The sequence below is a fragment of the Clarias gariepinus genome, chromosome 20 (genome assembly GCF_024256425.1).
Source record: "Clarias gariepinus isolate MV-2021 ecotype Netherlands chromosome 20, CGAR_prim_01v2, whole genome shotgun sequence".
Lineage (NCBI taxonomy): Eukaryota > Metazoa > Chordata > Actinopteri > Siluriformes > Clariidae > Clarias > Clarias gariepinus.
The window spans coordinates 25237795-25251465 of record NC_071119.1 but is presented as its reverse complement, the minus strand read 5'-3'; positions in this window follow the sequence as shown (position 1 = coordinate 25251465).

Below are 13671 nucleotides of genomic sequence, written 5' to 3'. Positions count from 1 at the left end.
AATACATGCTAAATGGTCTTCAAAAGTGAGACGCCACCATGAAGAATGCAGAACTATAAAAGACTTTCTAGCAAATATAATAGAATTTCTTACAAAATTGCCACCACTGCATTGCTTTTTAATAAACAGTGAAATAAAATCCATCCATTATGTTTGCTTAGGCTATTTAGACTTTTTATTTTTTTTAGATTTTATTTTATTCATTTAATAACAGTACAACCTCTCTCCTTCGTCTTTCCCTCCTGTGTGTCTCTGACAGCATGACACATTGCTGTGCTGTGAGTAGGGGAGGAGATGAAGGTTATCGATTTAATATCTGAAGCAATCCATCCTGTATTGATAAGAAATAAACAAAGATAACACATGAATGTTTAAGTGTCTCTGTTTTAGTTACAATATTTATCAGCAGCTCTGTTGGTACTATCTGCAGTACTGAACAGAGCACATGTGAAGCTCTTGGTGTTAAAGATACTCTGAAAGGTGGTCCTCCAAATTGGAAAGAGATTCCTAGTATATAAGGAAGGCATTGATACAGATCAAGAGAAGACCGAGCCAGGTTTGTGTTCTGCTTTAGGAAACATGTCTAGCTTCTGACTGTAGTGAGATTAATTTAATACGTTTTAATTTGTGGTTGTGTTGATAAAGTTAAATGAATTGTAACACTGAATGGGCTAAATGTAACATTGTGTTTCTGAAATGTAACACTATGTAACTAAGTAAATGTTAACCAATAATGTAACACTATGTAAATACGCTAAGCGTAACATTGTGTAACTATACGAAATGTAGCAATGCGCATTCTAAATGTAACAATGTTTCCTAAAAGTATACATAAAATAAAAAAGGATAAAAGTATACATAATGTATTCTACATGCAGCACTATCAAGCATTCAGTTATTATAACGTGTATCCGAATTAGCAACCAATCATTAGCATGTTTGTTCTGAGAAATCTAGATTGTGAGAAAGCATGGAAAGTGCTATAGCCTTAGCACCAGATGTAAATGTTCGCATTATGCACTTTGTCCTTGGTAGCTGAAAGAGCTTTCATTTTAGCTGCCAAACCTTCAGATCGAGTGAGATGACTTTGCAGGGGTAAATGGCTTTTCATAGAAAGGATGTCTGTGCATGATAAAGCATCAGCACACGTTGTCATGCGTGCTTTCACGTAAAAAAAAAAAAAATGAGACTGCTTCCTCTCTCAGATCCGATGTTCCCCCCCATGTTCTCTGGACAATTAATGACTCTGATGTGTGCTTTTCCATCTCCTGCCATCTCATGTAAGTGGCAGATGCCTGAGCTGTCACGGAAGATGTATTTATTTATCTGCTTTTGTCAGATGAATTCTGCCAGGTACTGAAACTCCCTTGTTTTCATCCTTTTCTCGTCGCTGCTCGCTCTTCATACTTAAGTATGGAGTATTTTTCACTCTTACTGCTGCAGTTCCAGTAAATTCCGAGTCTCTGCAGAATTACAATTGTAGTTGTTATGAGACATAATGTATAGTGCAGAATGACAAATATAATGAAAACTGCCAGTTTGTTTAGTTTTAAAGCAATCTTGACTTTTTTTTAATTGCAATTTATGGAGTACAACAGGGTTTTTAATCTTAATTAAAAAGTTGCTTTGAATGTATCACACACAGTTTGGGGTAAGGATTTACAGATGCTTATAAACCACCGTCTAATCTCCTTGCTTTGCTAGAGCTTGTTGCTTTGAATGTGGATGTTGCTCCTCTTGTGATTTTCTCAAAGTTACTATAAATCTTTTTAAGAGTTTACAATAAACATGTTTGTAATACTAATAAGTGTATATTATGTGTGTGTGTTTGATATAGATAAATCCACCCATTTATCTATACTAATTATCTACAAAGATAATATGAAATTTTTCTATTGTCCTATTATTATATGGGGGTCTGGAGACTTTTGAAGGAAACCCACGGCATCAGGTGAGGTACAACCTTATTAAAATGGGATATTTGGAAATTCCAATCAGCCGAGCCTGAATATCATAAGATTGTGGGAGGAAATCGAAGTGCCTGAAGGAAACAAGGCATGGGGGAGAACATCCATGCACACAGGAAGGGAGCCAAGGTTCAAACCGCTAATTAAGAAATATGATCTTGACCCCTGTCAGCTGTCCAACTCTAGGCCAATATCAAACCTAACCTTGACCCTATGCAGCTTTTGACAGCATAGATGATAGTATTCTCCTTTTTAGATTGGAAAATATATCTCCTGGCTTAGATCTTATTTGACTGATCTTTATCAGTTTGTCGATTTAAATAGTTACTATTCTGCTTGTTTTAAATTTACGTTTGGTGTTCCACAGGGTACGGTTTTAGTCCCTTTGCTATTTTGTCTTTACATGCTTCCTTTGAATAACATAATTTGTAAGCATGTTATTAGCTTCCCCTGTTATGCTGATATAATTATTTACACATCTCAGCAAAGCCAGGTGAGGGGAAAAAAGGTTAATAAGGTTGATGAATGTATGAGGGACACCAGAGACTAGATGCTAATTTACTTCCTTCTGTTTAATCCTAACCAGACAGAAGTTCTGGTACTAGGACCACAAACAGCTAGAAGCAAGCTTTTTGAACACATCATAACTTCATCAAAAAGGATGCCCTTTTTGTTTTATCATGTGCAACAGTAAAAGACATTGGTGCAATTATAGATTCCAATCTTCATTTGAAGCTCATGTAGATAATATTACCAAGATAGAATTATTTTATCTTGAAATATTGCCCAGACATGGAATATATTGTCACTACACAATGCAGAAAAAAAAAAAAAAAAACTGGGACGGTTCCACTTTACCATAAACATGGTCTTGGACTCTGATGGCTTTAGACTGTACACTGTAAACCCTAATGTTGTCTTTACTTATACAATCAAGTAATGTTGACTAAACATTACTTAAAATTTTGCATTTTGGACCCATCACTTAAAAATATAAGTTCATTTAACTTATTTACCATCAAAATGCATAAACTTAAGATTTCAAGTGTTGTGAGCTCAAAATCATGATTAATCCTTTGGGGGAAAAAACATTTTCAAAAGGTCAATTTTCACAAATGTGAATGTGGCGTGGGCGGGGCGGCGGCTGATGACCAGCATGCTTTGCGGGGATGTCGGTGTGTTCACCATGTTGGGGAAGGGTGTTTGGGTTAGTGGCTTCGGCCCTGTTTGTGTGTGTGGGTAAGGGGTGATGTGTGAAATGTGCTCTGGTTCATGCTGAGTTGGATGGTGGTTCCTGTGTGAACGTGCTGCTCATGCCGTACATGCTATGTGCCTGATAAAGTACTCTCCAACATTCTTTCCAGCGGAAAATTGTGGCATTTTGTCAATAAAAAAAATCTAAGCTTAAAAATCCTGTTCATTGTTTTATTTCAGTTCGGTGTGCACAAAGCTTGCAGTCAAATATAAGAACATTGTTTAAAAGGTTTAAGTTACATTTTCATGTTGAGTTAACTTAAATAGATAAGTACACTTAAAAAATATTTATACCAAGTGAATGCAATTTTTTAAGTACATTAAATAAGTGCTAAGTTTGTTGAACTGAATGATTTAAGTACAGTCTACAAAACCACCAAGTTAAATAAACTTAAATATGCAAGTTTTGGAAGATTCCATTACTCAATTAAATTGAGGCAACGAGTTTACTCAATCAATTTAGTCCAATTAACTTATTAGGGTTTTCAGTGTACAGTAGTTGCTCATAGTTTAGGAGTTAAGTTCCCACAAACAGTTTGTACTCCAATAACATCATATTTACATTTGGCAGACGCTCTTATCCAGAGCAACTTACATTTTTATCTCATTACACATCTGAGCAGTTGAGGGCCTTGCTCAAGGGCTCAACAGTGGCAACTTGGTGGTTGTGGGGTTTGAACCTGGGATCTTCTGAACTGTAATCCAATGCCTTAACCACTGAGCTACCCCTACCCCCGGCCATATAATCTAAACTACTTTCTTGTTATACTGATCTTTCAGCCTCCTTACACAAAGTATGACTGCAAAACAACCTCTGCTATCCGTTATCACCCAAATAAGGATGGGTTCCCTGTTGAGTCTGGTTCCTCTTAAGGTTTCTTTCTATTGCCGTCTCATACAAATTTTCCTAATTTTATTTTGATTCTGTAAAGCTGCTTTGTGAAAATGACAATTGTTAAAAGTTTATTGCTCTATAAATAAAATTGAAATTAATTAAATCATATTCAACCTTTCAATCCTGGAGGTGTGAGTTTGCATGTTCTCCTTCCATGCTTTGTGGATTTCCTACGGTTTCCTCCCATGGCCCAAAGATATGCAGTCTGGTCTGAGTGGCATTTCCAAATTGACCGCTGAGTGTGTTTGTGTTCGTGCTGCAATGGTTTGGCACCCCAGCTTGAGCACTAATTTTCCTGAGATAGGCTCCAGGCACATTATGACTGTATGGAGGATAAGCGGCATGGACAATGAACAAATCAATCAAACAGTAATTGAACGTGACTGACATTTCCATCACAGTTTAACACACACAACAGTGAAACGCTTTAGTTGTGCTTAAGCTCAGTCTTGGTTTGAATGTAGTGGAAACATTCTGTAATATTAAAGCATTTGTACATTATACACCAAAGTGATGACTAGATTATTATTATTTTATTTAATTATTAAACCCCCCCCCAAATGGACAGTTAATTGCACCATATATTTTACTGTTTGACATATTTAGCAGTTTAAAGTAAAGAACATCACACACACCACCTCTCAGCATATATCTTTATAACATACGAATGGTGTTTACTGTACTCTCTGTCAGAACCTTGGCTGAGCTACACTGCAGTCAGTATCATTTAGCTCCGCAGCAGAGATCTGGAGCGCGTGGTGATGTGGCTCGAGCTGCTGGTTCTCCTCCATACATCAGCTCTGTCATAGGAATCAATAGCTGCTGATTTAGCACAAGCTGGGTTTTGTCTGCTTGGGCTTGTTTTCCTGATGCTCAAATCCCAGACCTCGCTGAAAACATTGAAGGGAGGCACAACGTGCACTCTGCAGCTGTTTCTCTCCCCCAGTGGGCATTTCCAAATATGTTTTTCTCTTTTTTTTAACCACAGACACTGTATTAGAAGACATTATTATATTTGAAGGCTTTAGCTTATTTATTTAATTGAAAATGCATTTATGACTTTCAGCATTGCAATGTTAGAAAAAGCAAGGTTACTAAACCTTAAAATTCATATAATCATTTGCATTCTAAAAATATAAAGCATTTTATTAGCATTATAAGCATGGCAATAAATAGACAAACTATTGATAAAATACAGGTTTTTTACAATTTATTTTAAAAATAGCTACATAATGCATTACTGTACACGTTTATCATGTAAGAGCCTTGAACCAACAAAAAAGTGTACATTTGAAAATGTGTATCATGCTTGGTATAAATGACTTAAAACTGATGATAAACCAATGTGACGTGTCTAAATACGTCCTTAACAATTTCTAACGTACATTTTGGAATAATGAATTTTACATTACATTTTTGAAATAGTAATTAAATAAAAAAAATTCAATATACAATTAATAAATCAGCAATTATTACTGTTTTTTGTCTTTTCCTCTCTGTCTCTCTCTTTCTCTCTGTCTTTCTCTGTAGCTTTTATATCTCTTGATGATTTTTAATGCTTAGCATTGAACTTTACTTTTTACTCTTGAGAGTAAAAGTTTAGTCAATGGAGGCAGATGTAGTATTTGTAGTCTATAAGTATAGTTTCGCAGGAACCCTATAAATTATGCCCACTTTTTACCCTGGGTAAGGTTGACCTTTGCATGGAATTGTCCTTTGTCATTTTCCAAAATCTCATGAAAAAAACATAAAGATGTAGTTCAACACATTGTACACTCAATACATGAACAATACTGTATGATCACATGTAAACATCTGACAAAAAAAATTGAAAACCAATCAATAAATAAAATATCATCAGCAAATTGTACATTTAGGCAAAAAGCGACTTATATTTCCATCTCATTATACATCTGAGCAGTTGAGGGCCTTGCTTAAGGGTAACAATGGTAACTTGGTGCTCATGGAGTTTGAACCTGGGATGTTAATTATGTAACAATGTTTATTATTTACATAAAATAATAATAATAAAAAACTCATAAACCCAAGATACAACTTAACTTTCTGTTTTTTAAGATTGAATTTCTGTAGTGATGGATATTGGCACGCACCTTCTGTGAAATTAGCCCACAGTCCGTTAGTGCTGCAGTCAGACCCACAGTAATTGGCGAGGCGGTGCTGTCTACCTCGATTAAAACTTCAATCTGACCCAAAATCAATTCAAAAAAGCCGAGGCTATTCCTCTTCATTATGGCATCTGAACTGTCTATATGATCCACAAATCTTCCCCAAAAAACTCACACACTGCTACAGTACTCTGTTAGTCTTCACTAACTTCCTGTCTGTTTTCATCAGGTTTAACTTCTGCTTCAGTTTACAGAAACTGTACATTTTGCTGCATCACCAGGTTTTTCCCCCCCACTATTCTATTTCTATCTTTTTTTGACTTCTATACGGTCATTTATTCTTGTATGTTTTTTTTTTTTTTTACATTTTTATTGACTTGTCTATTTTTGTACAATTCCTATAAAATGTCTTATAGTGTTTTAAACATCATACAGCACATTCAGTTCATTTTAATTTGGATAGCGTGTTTATCACTGGACAAGGTCACAAGCAGCTTTACAAAAATATATAAATCAATTACTTAAAATTATATTAGTTAAAATCTTTAAAAAGTTTAGTCATTTATTTTTCACATGTTCTGTAAGCATTTTTCCCCACATTCAAAGCTTTTTTAATTATTATTTAAATTATTTAATTCTTTTTCTTGAGTTTTTTTGGTATACACTTCTCCTGATTTTAATTAAATTTAATATTTAATTTTTTTTTTACAAATGAGTTTTAAAACAAATTTATAACTTATATATATATATTATATATTTGTTTGTTTAGTAATTGATTTACAAGTCTATCATTTTGTTTGTTTTTCATTCTTTATTGTTCATTCATTTTGACCTGACTATAACTGCATGCAAAGAAAAGTTTGTGATTTTTTTTAAGAAAAAAAGAAAGAAAGAAAGAAAGAAAGAAAACACTTTTAAAAATTCATTTTTAATTTTTACTCATTTTTAAGTTACTTTTTATATTTACACATTATATTTACATTTACAATATACATTACATTTACATTATATTTTATTTTTACATTCCTATACGCACATTTTATTCAAATATTTTTAAATAAGACATTATTATATTATATTATGCACTGCATTTTTTTTTTATGTGAAAAAGCAATTTTAGGACATCTTGTGTTGAAAGGCATGTACTATGATCATTTCATATTATATGATTTTTCACTAAGGGCCTTCACAAGAGTGTCCTTCATGTTGTGAGCTTTATACAACATGACCGATAACAAATCGGTAATGTGAAACCCGAGTGTGTGCTCAGCAGCGTGGCTTGATATGCATGACATTTAATGAATACACTTCTTTTTGTTTCGAGAATAACCTTGAGAACCAGTCGTATGTCATTCGGGACACTTTAAACATGCAGTAAAAAGTGATTTAGTGCAGTTTGTGTGATTTAATGTGGTTCCAGATAAACAGCGCTGAAATGTAAAGTAGCTCCAGTGCAGCTAATAAATGATGTGTGTATTTATTACAAATAAGATTTTTGTACCTTAAACATATTTTATTTAATATTTTGAATTAAACAATTTAGTTGTTTATTTAAAATGTAATGTACTTAATACAATTCATAATAATTGTTTTTTCCCCTAATTTTTAAATAGAGTACCTGATATCATTCCATAATTTAGCAAAAGTTGAAATATTGTATGAAACAGATTATTTCAAAATAGTATAAGAATTTATTTGAAAAATAAGTAGTTTAGGTTTAAGATTTAGTGTTTCTTGAAAATGGTGTTAACTGTCAGTATGTGGCCTCACACCTCCAGGGTGCTGAGTGTGTGTGTGTGTGTGTGTGTGTGTGTGTGTGTGTGTGTGTGTGTGTGTGTGTGTGCTTGGTGCGTTTACTCTGCATACTCCCACAGTTCAAAGACAAGCAGAGTAGGCTAATTCATGTTTCCATTACGCCCCTAGTGTGTGTGTGTGTGTGTGTGTGTGTGTGTAGTTTAAGGGCGCCCTTAAATGGATGTCCAGGCTGTACCCTGCCTAGAGCCACAAGTCCCCTGGGATTGGCTCCAGGCTTCCCACTACCCTATACAGGATAAGCTCTAGAGAGAATAAATGAAATACAGTATAAATACTGTAGTATATTAAAACAATAACCAACATTTTAATCTACACCTTTTACAAACACATTTCTATTAATAAAAAAAATGCATAAAAACAAAAGAAAAAAATTACAACAACCTTTCGAGACCTTGAGATGTAATTGGCTTGTTTCTTTTTGCTGCTTTGTTTAACTGGCTGTTCATCTGTTAAGAAAATCCCATCAGCACAACATTCATGTTTCTCTCTGCTTGTATTCTGTGTTTTTACTCATGTGTTGCCGTAACGAGTCACTTGCCATGCTCGCGTTCCTCTATAAGCGCAAGAATTTGTTCATTTTTGATGCTGCTGGTCCACTGGCTGTATGAATCATTTAAAATGCTTGATCTGGGTTCATTTGCATTCGGAAAAGAAATGGAAACAAATCACTAAGCTGTCACCGCAATATGACAGATTACTCAGTTTTTATTTTTATTTATTTAGTTGTTATAAACGTGGTTATTCAAGAAAGACAAAAGTATCGTTTCATTTATTTTATCCAAAGGATAGAGCATTTGTTCACGTCTTTCTTTTCTCTCTCTCTCTTGTGCTCTCTCTCCTCTTTTTTATTAATTTATTTATTTTTTACGGAACTTTGCGTAGCGGATGCTGAGAGCAGATCTTTGTCCGGAGGCCATGCCTCTCAGCTCACTTCCTGCTTCCTTGTGAAGGATGCACCCAATCATGCATCATGGATATCTCAGTGCTTTAGGTGATTAGAAACAGAGAACCATTGCATTATGGGTACCTAAGCATTGTTTATTTATCGCACCAGCTGCTCTGTGAATCGTTAATAAAATATCTGATTTAATAGACAAGCCTGGTTTGGTGTTTGGAAATTCTGCCGCTGCGCTACATCCTGCGTTCTTTCTGTGTTTCAGTGAATTAGACAGTGACGACAGTGAGATGCGAGCTGAAACGTTAGCAACAGACTATATTTCTTTATTTCGGGACACTGGTTGTTAAAAATATTTGCACTGGATCACATCTGTTTGTGTTCGTAGAACGTCAGTATGTACAGTATAAGGCTAGTTTTCTAGTTACTTTAGTTGAGTTTCATTAGCAAAACTAGCAACTAGCTTCTAGGAATGAAGTGTACTGTAGGTCAGAGGTGGGCAAAGTACACAAATCCTGCACTTGAGTAAGAGCAGAGATTCCCTAATATTACTCATGTAAAGTATCCATGACCAACCCCACAACCACCAAGTTGCCACTGCCATTGAGCAAGGCCCTAAAAATGTAAGTCACTCTGGATAAGAGCGTCAGCCAAATGCCCAAATGTAAATGTACATGTCAACTTGAGTAAAAATCCAAAAGTACTAAGTATTCATATACGCAAGTTATGGGTTAATGATCATCGACGGAGCTCTTGGCAGATTTTGACTCGATGTTCCTTCTGCTCCTGGTTCAGCAGCTTGGGGAGGCACTTGGCAGCAACACGGCACCTATTCAAATCACACATGAGGATCGCCTGGACTGTTCTGTATGACACACCAAAAATGGCAGTAATGTTGTTGTTTGTTCCCTGATGATCATCATGCCCACGTTGCCAAATAGTTTTAACATACTCAGCTGTTGAGCTCGTTTAAGGTCTTCCTGATCTCTTGTCATCTTCCTGTGATGTTCCTTTGAAGTGCGTGACACTCAAAACATCTTAAACATAACATCTCGAAACATGAGAACTCATGTCAAACATTTCCATGGCAGATTTGCTGAGTTTTACTCAGACTTTTACATTCGCGATTTGTTCTCGCTTAGTGTCCATGATGAAATAGCAAATGTTGTAACGCACGTGGTCAGAATAGCATCAATTGCACAGCGTCTGATTTACACAGCATGATGTCTTTTGTCACACTGACTTATGAATCGGTGCTCCCTGTGACTGTGGTTGCAGCAATGCCATCTGTCAGCATGTGTTAACCTTAACTCAAATTTTTACTTTTAAGATGTGTTTTTCCAAATTTCTTTAAATCTGCTAAGTAGCAGGAATACATGAGATACTTATACACATTATAGAGAACCTGTTTTTATTATTTTTTATTTTTTTGCCACACTGTAAGAATTCCTTCGAGCAACTTTCTGATCAGTTCATGTGTGAAAATTATTCTTCATGCTTCCAGTACCACAATTTGAGTCTTGGAATATGCCCATGTTTCGCAACATGGTCCAAGGTTTAAATACATGTACATGATATGGAGTACCTGGTTCCAAAGTTTTTCATTGTGGTTGGTTGATGTGAAGAGATTTTCTGCTGCAATTGGAAAGTTAAATTAATTAATTTCTCTAAAATGAATGTGGAAATTTAAGATCAAAGCCCTGAGACTGAAATAAGACAAGGAAGAAGAGTGGTTCTGTTTCTCCACAGCCTTACACTACTGATTGGCTCACCGTGCTTGTTTGTAATTTTGCATGCATTATTCATCTGCTGAGCAGGAAACAAACAGAAGCCGCCAGCACTTCATTCACACACTTCCCGATCGGGTCCCTGGGGTCGAAGTGAAGAACGAAGTGTGGCAGGGAATCGATGGTGTGCCAGAACACGTCAACACATATATACAATACTCCGTATTATTGCTAACTGAGATAATCTAGGGGACACACATTAGCAGCTAATACTCACTGAACATAGTTTAATAGAAATAAATAATCTTCAAAGTAAGATTAATGATTGCAAACTTAAAATCGTTTCCATCACAACACCTCCCATGGTCCCAGAGTCAAAGCTGTGAAACAATTCTGGAATCCCAACAGCTGGATTCTTAGCTGGTCCGTGTGGAGCAGGAGCATAATTTTATCTCAGAGCATTAGCGGTTGCTGCATTAAGAAGCCAACGGAGGGAAATCAGGGGAACTGGGCCGTGTCAGAGTTCACAAACGTCTTAACCTCACGAAAATGTAGTGGGGTGAGTGGGAGCCTCCAGGGAACGTCAAGGTCATTGAGCAGGAACAATACACACATGGCTGAGTTTCAACTGACTTCATGAGATAAAATATACTTCCAGAGTGAATAGAAAATGTCCATTTTCTCACTGAAATTTATTTTTGTTTCAAATATGTATATATATATATATATATATATATATATATATATATATATATATATATATAATATTGGCATTATTTTTAGTGTTTGCTATATACAGTGGTGTGAAAAACTATTTGCCCCCTTCCTGATTTCTTATTCTTTTGCATTTTTGTCCAACTTAAATGTTTCTGCTCATCAAAAACCATTAACTATTAGTCGAAGATAACATCATTGAACACAAAATGCAGTTTTTAAATGAAGGTTTACGTTATTAAGGGAGAAAAAAAAACTCCAAATCTACATGGCCTTGTGTGAAAAAGTGATTGCCTCCCTTGTTAAAAAATAACTTAACTGTGGTTTATCACACCTGAGTTCAATTTCTGTAGTCACCCCCAGGCCTGATTACTGCCACACCTGTTTCAATCAAGAAATCACTTAATTAGGAGCTACCTGACACAGAGAAGTAGACCAAAAGCACCTCAAAAGCTAGACTTCATGCCAAGATCCAAAGAAATTCAGGAACAAATGAGAACAAAAGTAATTGAGATCTATCAGTCTGGTAAAGGTTATAAAGCCATTTCTAAAGCTTTGGGACTCTAGCAAACCACAGTGAGAGCCATTATCCACAAATGGCAAAAACATGGAACAGTGGTGAACCTTCCCAGGAGTGGCCGGCCAACCAAAATTACCCCAAGAGCGCAGAGACAACTCATCCGAGAGGCCACAAGAGACACCAGGACAACATCTAAAGAATTGCAGGCATCACTCGCCTCAATTAAGGTCAGTGTTCACGACTCCACCATAAGAAAGAGACTGGGCAAAAACGGCCTGCATGGCAGATTTCCAAGGCGCAAACCACTTTTAAGCAAAAAGAACATTAAGGCTCGTCTCAATTTTGCTAAAAAACATCTCAATGATTGCCAAGACTTTTGGGAAAATACCCTGTGGACCGACGAGACAAAAGTTGAACATTTTGGAAGGTGCGTGTCCCGTTACATCTGGCGTAAAAGTAAGACAGCATTTCAGAAAAAGAACATCATACCAACAGTAAAACATGGTGGTGGTAGTGTGATGGTCTGGGGTTGTTTTGCTGCTTCAGGACCTGGAAGGCTTGCTGTGATAGATGGAACCATGAATTCTACTGTCTAACAAAAAATCCTGAAGGACAATGTCCGGCCATCTGTTCGTCAACTCAAGCTGAAGCGATCTTGGGTGCTGCAGCAGGACAATGACCCAAAACACACCAGCAAATCCACCTCTGAATGGCTGAAGAAAAACAAAATGAAGACTTTGGAGTGGCCTAGTCAAAGTCCTGACCTGAATCCTATTGAGATGTTGTGGCATGACCTTAAAAAGGCCGTTCATGCAAGAAAACCCTCAAATAAAGCTGAATTACAACAATTCTGCAAAGATGAGTGGGCCAAAATTCCTCCAGAGCGCTGTAAAAGACTCGTTGCAAGTTATCGCAAACGCTTGATTGCAGTTATTGCTGCTAAGGGTGGCCCAACCAGTTCTTAGGTTCAGGGGGCAATTACTTTTTCACACAGGGCCATGTAGGTTTGGATTTTTTTCTCCCTAAATAATAAAAACCATCATTTAAAACCTGCATTTTGTGTTTACTTGTGTTATCTTTGACTAATAGTTAAATGTGTTTAATGATCAGAAACATTTTGTGTGACAAACATGCAAAAGAATAAGAAATCAGGAAGGGGGCAAATAGTTTTTCACACCGCTGTATATATATTTTTAGCAGAGAAAGAATCTTTAGGCATCAAAAGTGAGACAGATATTTTTCTTTTTTTAGCATCTGCATGGGTAAACAAGGTCTTGCATTAAAATAAAAAAAAAAGAAAAAGAAAAGCTAAATTTATAACCCAGACACTGGGACAGTGTATTAACAATGTGAGTAGTGTTTCAGCCTGCACTTTACTCATGCTTGTGCTAGATGGCAACATGGAGTGAGTGACTCTTTTTCATTCTTTTCTTCTGAGTCTTTCTAATTTTACCTGACGCTTTCAAAATCATTTTGCTTTCTGAATTCAAGTATGCAAATGTTGACAGATGATCACTACACCATAAATCACACTTTTTATTCTCGCTCAATAATACTTATCTCGCAATAATAATTAGCCAGGATCACACTCGAGATCATGCTGTTGTACTAAATATTAGCACAATAGTTCCACAAACACCTTAATTTAAAACAGATTATGATTTGTTTGTTTATTTAAGCAGTTATTTTTCTCCACCAACAAATATCCTTCGGCACCTGGTGGAACTAACTAACCGTGACGTGCGGAGCCGGCGACGG